Source organism: Cricetulus griseus, chromosome 2, assembly GCF_003668045.3.
Source record: "Cricetulus griseus strain 17A/GY chromosome 2, alternate assembly CriGri-PICRH-1.0, whole genome shotgun sequence".
NCBI lineage: Eukaryota > Metazoa > Chordata > Mammalia > Rodentia > Cricetidae > Cricetulus > Cricetulus griseus.
Window position 1 is genome coordinate 271,819,657 of NC_048595.1, and position 6,797 is coordinate 271,826,453.

Here is a 6,797-nt window from a genome sequence, read left to right on the forward strand (position 1 = left end):
CCATGGACCGCATTATGAAGGCCCTAATTCCACTTATGAAGGTTCTGCCTCTGTTTTCTAATAATATCCTGAAGGTCTCTTAATGCTATCACCATTGAGATTAGGTTCCAAAGTATGAATTTGAGGATCACATAAACATCTAGATTCTGTATAGGGTTATCTTAGTTAAGATTAAATGAACTATGGAATATCAGAAAACACCTTAAAGATTGCTTTGTTAATCCTCTTACTATAACATATAGAAAGGAAACAAACACAGATCATGGTTGTCCTAGAACACTTATGAAGGTGCCCAGTTGTTTCAGACACTAAGTGTGCAATCACAATACTAAGTTTTTCTTGCAGAATAGGGAAGGGCTTAATTTGGTCCTTATCTACCTTGGGAGAAATGCGAAGTTAATTCAGATCTTTTTCAACCAAAAGTAACTCCCTTATGCTATAGCATTTTAAACATAACTGCTCAATCTGCCCTCTTCTACAAAGGTTTGAGCATACCATTAACCCAGCTTTTAATATAATATTGTTGTCTTTTTAAAGTTGTCCTTTTTGGACCTATTGAACTTAATCCAAGGTCAGTTTTCCTTGTTGAGTGGTTCTGATAGATTACAATGCTAATTGAATCATTCTAAACATAACAACAAAATAAATGAAATCTGACTTTTGGTTTTGACTTACTTATCTAACTAGAATCTGGGGAAGCCTCTACAGTCAGGAGACACCTCTGATTGTTTAGTGTCAATAAGTCTCACGTGTGCTGAGGTTTAAAGGCATAGAAACCTTTGTTGTGTGTGAGGGGGATTTTCTGTCTTTTATGCTACTTCAGAAGACTTCACCTAGCTCTTTGCTATAACCACCCTTCCCCATCTTTCATTGAGGCCATCTCTTGTCATACTTGACTAAGTTTTTGTTTCAGGGAGGCCCACTCATTATATATTCCAAACTTTCTTTACAAAGTAAGCAAACCCCATCCCTATATGATTTGTTTCTGGGAAGCACATGCTCAGCAAAATACCACAGAGGGAAGCCATTTTCTGACTCCTCTTGCAGCTCTGGGGAACTAGTACATGCAGGGCTACTGTGCAGCTCCTTAAAGGCGTTCCTCAGCTGGAAGGTGCCTCTTTGGGATTTTCCCTTTGCTCATTTTGTCCTAGAATAAAATTTGGATGGCAAGGGCTCCAGAGGTCATTCTGAAATGAGAGATGGCTGTAAGGAACTGATGCCTAGCAGCAGCATCTCAATTCTGGGGTGCCTACCTCTAGACTTGTTATAATGTGAGCTAAACAACACACTGCACTAATTCTTTCCCTTTTGTTCTTCTCTCCCAAAGATCCACTCTCATCCTCTCTTTCATGACCTAGGCTTGCTATCTAGCATCTGGTTGGATTTGACCAAATGAGGCACCTGACAGGGATCACTGGGAAGTGAGAATGATTATTTCCCCTACTTCCTCTGATTGCATTGTTTCTGTCAGGCCTGTCAGCTCTGTTCCTCTGGTGGCCACAGGTGCCTGCCCAGAGGCTCCTTCTGCAAGTCTTCAGGTCTTGATGGGCAGTAAAGCTATCCTTATGTCCCTTCAGCCTGGGTAGGAGAGGCAATGGCTTCCTGCTGGTCAGCTCCAGGGAGCTTCCACCACTCTGCCTTGCTTTCTTTAGCATCATCTACATCTATAAATAGTGGCTTCTTAAAACTTTGCTCTGGTTAAACCCCTTTGAATGCGTCATATGTGTCATGCTGGGATCCCCTACCAATAGAGCTTTGTATTTAGGTTCTCTGCTGTGTGCTAAATTTAATCTTGACTGTGACAGACTAAGGAGCCAAGTGATTTGAAAAGTAACTATATTTAGACTTTAGATTTACACATAGTTCACAGAATGATCACTTTTTGAGTCTGATCTTTGCCTTAATTTTTCCTCTACAAAATAAATGTTTTTTTTTTTTAAGGCCCAATTCTCTTGTTCTAGGTGTCTCTCAGTTTTCCTTCTTAATCTCTAACCTTATCTTACACTTAAGAGACTAATTTCTTGCCAGCAATCCACTTCTATCTGATATACTTTTTCTACTCAGTCAAAATGGCTTATTGAACTTTTAATGGGGACATTTGAATAACAGTAATGGTGTGTGTTGACAGTATAGACTAAGGCATAATGAGTTTAATTTTGATGTTTGTGCATATGACATAGGTGAAATTTACCCCTCTCTGTTACTTCATCACCCTGTGTTAGGCCCTAGAGTCCAGAGCAAGACAGTCTCTGCTGTCAGGATGCTAACTCATTTACTAGGGAAGTCAAACACTAGCCAGACCTTTACTAGTGTAACCTGTAATAAATGAAGAACTGACCACAACGTATACTCCATGGTGGAGAATATAGGAGACTTGGGAGAGGCATTGAGCAAACAGATGAATTAAAGGCTGAGTTTACAAACAGGTCATGATAAAGATGGTATCTGGGTGAGTTCCTGTCAGGGGATGCAGCATGAAAAACCTTGGTGGGAGAAACTTGAGTGTGATAGGTTTCTTCGGGATTAAGATAACTCATAATTTTGGAACAGAATAAAATGGCTACAATAAGACTGGGGTTGTATATCTAGAGGCCTGGTGTATAGGATTGATAAGACTTTTTAAATGATTTTAGACTTTAGCCAAAGGGTTATGGGAACTTATGTGTGATAACCATAGGGCTGTGCCACTCAGATGTCTAGTGATAAGGAATGAAATTAATCATCCCAGGGCCAAGTAGCTAGCTACTCAGAATCAAGCTGTTTGCTATAAGGCTTGCACAGAAGCTGCAGCCAGTGATGTTACCAAGGAGTGCAAGCACTTCCCTGTGTCCTCATCTTATTTTTCTTTGACATAGTGAAACTCTGGGTACTTTTACTCACCTTCCTTTCCTTTCTCCTTTACTTGGAACCAGGCTTGTGCCATGGGTTGACAGCTCTCCTGGCCTCTTCTGACTGCCTCTTCCTGTTCTCTCCATGAGCTCATTTTTCTAGTAGTGTCCTTGAATATTTACTTGTGTTTGGCCGTGTAGGATCTGGCTGATATATTTTAAGAGAGGCATTTTTAATTGGGGCATGTTAGATAGGTCATCCTGAAGAGTAAGGGAAGGATGAAGCATGTCCTATGCAGTATATTTGAAGGATTTCCATACTAGGCTAACATGTTGACACAGCATGGAAAGATTGAGAGCAAGCAAAAGCAACAGGGGCTTATGATATCTTCTTCTCTCTCATGGCCCCTTCTATTTTTATGGCTTGCAGACAGACAGACAGATACACACACACACACACACACACACACACACACTTACACATTCACACAGATGTAAATCTAGTGTCTGTATATAAAAGAAAAATGTGGTTTGTCTTTCTGAGTCTGACTTGTTTCATTTAACATAATGGCTTCCAATTGCATCCATTTTCTTACAAATGTCATGATCTCATTTTTATTTATAACTGTACCACATCATACTCCTTTTGACTTGTTTCCTTCTCTTATTCTTCACAGCTTGTTTTGTCTTTGTTTTTAACTCCTTTCTGTTCACTTTAAACATTACCTGCCAGTTCCTCCACTCATTCACTGGAGATAAACTTTAGTAAATAAAAGTCCTGTGACTTATCCAAGAGGTAAGCCAAAGACCCCAGTGAAAAGAGAATAGTAAGGGTAAGCCCAAAATTCTTTAAGGTTAGAATCCTGTTGGGAATTCTATTTAGACGGTGAGTCATCCAAAGATGGGCAGCAGTAGAGAGGAGGTTTGTTTTGGTACTCATGTGTGGAAGGGCTATGGCTTCATGCCATTTGGGAGGGAACCTATTGTTTAAGACTGATATACTGTAGGGACCTGATGACAAGGAACACTCATAAGCTAGGGAGTCTAAAAAGTAACTGATGTAGCCCCTGATTGAGGGATGACTTCATGATGATTTCACTACTGGAGGAGGGCTGAATGTAAATACTTGGAAAGTTCAGGTGGTGGGAAGGTTGGGTAGTAAGAGATCATTAGTCAGTAGCTACCCCCTCTTTGATAGAGAAAAAGAACAATTGCTTTGAAAACTGCCTATCCCTGGGCCAGAGGTTAGCAAAACTGTTTGGGATGGTTTGAATGATAGTGGCCCCCATAGTCTATGTTTAAACACTAGTGTTCCAGCTGGTGGAACTGTTTGAGAAGGATTATGAGATGTAGCCTTTTTGGAAGAGAAGTGTCCCTGGAGGTGGGCTTGATGTTTGAAAAGATTTGCACCATTCCTAGTGTCTGTCTTGACTTCCTTGTAGTTTAAGCCCTCAGCAGCCATTCCTTTGCTCTGCCAACATAGACTTCAACCCTCTGAAACTGTAAGCCCAATTAAATGCTTTCTTTTGTAAGTTGCCTTAGCCATGGTGTTATATCACAGCAATAGAAAAGTAACTGAGACACTGCTTGAACTCATCAGGAAGCCATCTGGTTTTCTAATAACAGGACTGAGAACTCTAAAGCTCGGGTTTATTATACAATACCCACAGCATCCTTCCTCCTGTAGGAAAGGATCAGAAAGCATTGAGACACATCCTCCAGTAATAGATCTCAGAATTCACCTGCCCCTCCCATACCCCAACTCACTGGAGATAGAACCCCCACCTTCAACTTCAACCATCTCAATTTATACAAACTAAGGAGTCTCTGGCATGAATGACAGACAGCCTGCTTGGTCCATAGGCTGAAAAGCTAAGGGTAGTCAGAAGTGGCTCCTGGTATACTACATTAGTTACTTTTCTCGTCGCTAAGACCAAATAGCCAACTTAATCGAGAAGAATCATGGTTTAATGTCATAGTCCATTATGGCAGGAAGGTATGATGGCAGGTGTGAGGCTGCTTGCTTTAATCTGGGAGATGAGGATACATAACCAGCAAAATGCAGGTATGCAGCTGAATCTCTCTTTTTTCCCTTTTTTGTTCCAGTCCAGGGTATTTGCACCCATCAAGACTATCTCTCTTCATAACTCTATTTTCCTCACGTGTAGGATAAAGGTGTTCAACAGACTTCTGGTAGTCATTTAAGGACACCCAAAAAAGTTCTGTGAAAATATTGTAACTCTGCTTTTTAAAATGTGGCAGCCTGGACCTTGGCATGTGTGAAAATCAGCTTTGAGACATTACATGGAATTGGGGCAAAAAAAAGTTCTCATTTATTGTCCTGTTATACAAATCTGGCTCAAAGTCTTGCTTTTTATTACAACTATTCTTTGCTCTAATGCTTCTCTCTCCCTGTGGGAAATAGAATAGCTATTAATATGTCAGCTTTTACATTCTTCTGGATGAACATAGAAAGGTATCCTTGCCTGAGTGAATTGTGAATATTTGATAATTCCAGTAGTCAGGAAGAATTCAAGGAGAAATAATGGAAAGTTGATCTCATTCTATTTCATTTTTAAAAAGATTTTAGTTTAAATTATGTGTGTGTATCTGTGTGGGCATGAGTATGTGAGTCCTCTGCAGGAGCAGTGTGCACGCTTAACTACTGAGCCATCTCTCCAGCCCATCATTCTATTTCTCATGTTATTACTTTATTTTGTATTGTTGGTCCTGTGAACTTAGCCTAGAGCCTCGTGCATGCTGGGCAGGTACTTACTACTAAATTTCTTTTCATATTTTAGTTCAAGATAGAGTTTCTCTGTATAGACCAGACTGGCCTCAAAAATATAGATTCGCCTGCCTCTAAGTGATGGGATTAAAGGTATGTGGAACCCTACCTGGCTTACTTTGTTTCTTAATAGGTTGTTAATTAGGTGGTTTTGTGTATGGTTAATAAATACTGAATATGTCTTTCAACAAGAAATTTGACAATGATTTGCATTAGATTTTATGAACATGGTAAAAGTATTGTCATGAATGCAGGGACAGATTAATAACTGATATGGGAGAAGAAAAATTAAGAGCCATTGTGGGGTCCGTGTGTGTGTGTGTGTGTGTGTGTGTGTGTGTGTGTGTGTGTGTGTGTGTTAGAGAACTAACAGTAGTTAGCTGTGAATATGGAGTTATACTCTGATATAAAACAGGATGATCTGAACATCTGTCTTAGCGTTTCTATTGCTGTAAAGAGACACTATGATCACACTTATAGAGGAAAATATTTAATTGTGGTAGCTCGCTTATAGTTCAGAGATTCAGTCCATTATCATCATGATAGGACATGGTGGCATGCAGGCAGACATGGTGCTGGAGAAGGAGCTGAGATATCTGCATCTTGATCCACAGGCAAAGGAAGGGAACTGTGTCCTGCACTGGTTGTAACTTGAGCATATGAGACCTCAAAGCCCACCCTAGCAGTGATATACTTCCTCCAACAAGACCACACCTTTTAATAGTTCCACCTCATATAGGTTAAGCATTCAAACACATGAGTCTGTGGGGCCATACTTATTCAAACTACCACAACATTGAAAGAAAATGGGCCCCCAAAGGGAGTGGCACTATTAGGAGGTATGGTCTTGTTGGAGTAGTATGGTCTTATTAGAGGAAGTGTGTGACTGAGGAGGTGGATTTTGAGGTTTCATACATGCTCAAACCACTCCCAGTAAAAGACTACTTCCTGTTGCCTGCAAGATATAGGACTCTTAGCTGCTTCCCCAGCACCATGTCTGCCTGCATGCTGCCATGTCCCATCATGATGATAATGGACTGAATCTCTGAACTATAAGTGAGCCACCACAATTAAATATTTTCTTTTATAAGAGTTGCCATGGTCATAGTGTCTCTTCATAGCAATAGAAACCCTAACTAAGACATGGCTACTTTGGAGTTAGCAGGTCCATTCATCTCCAG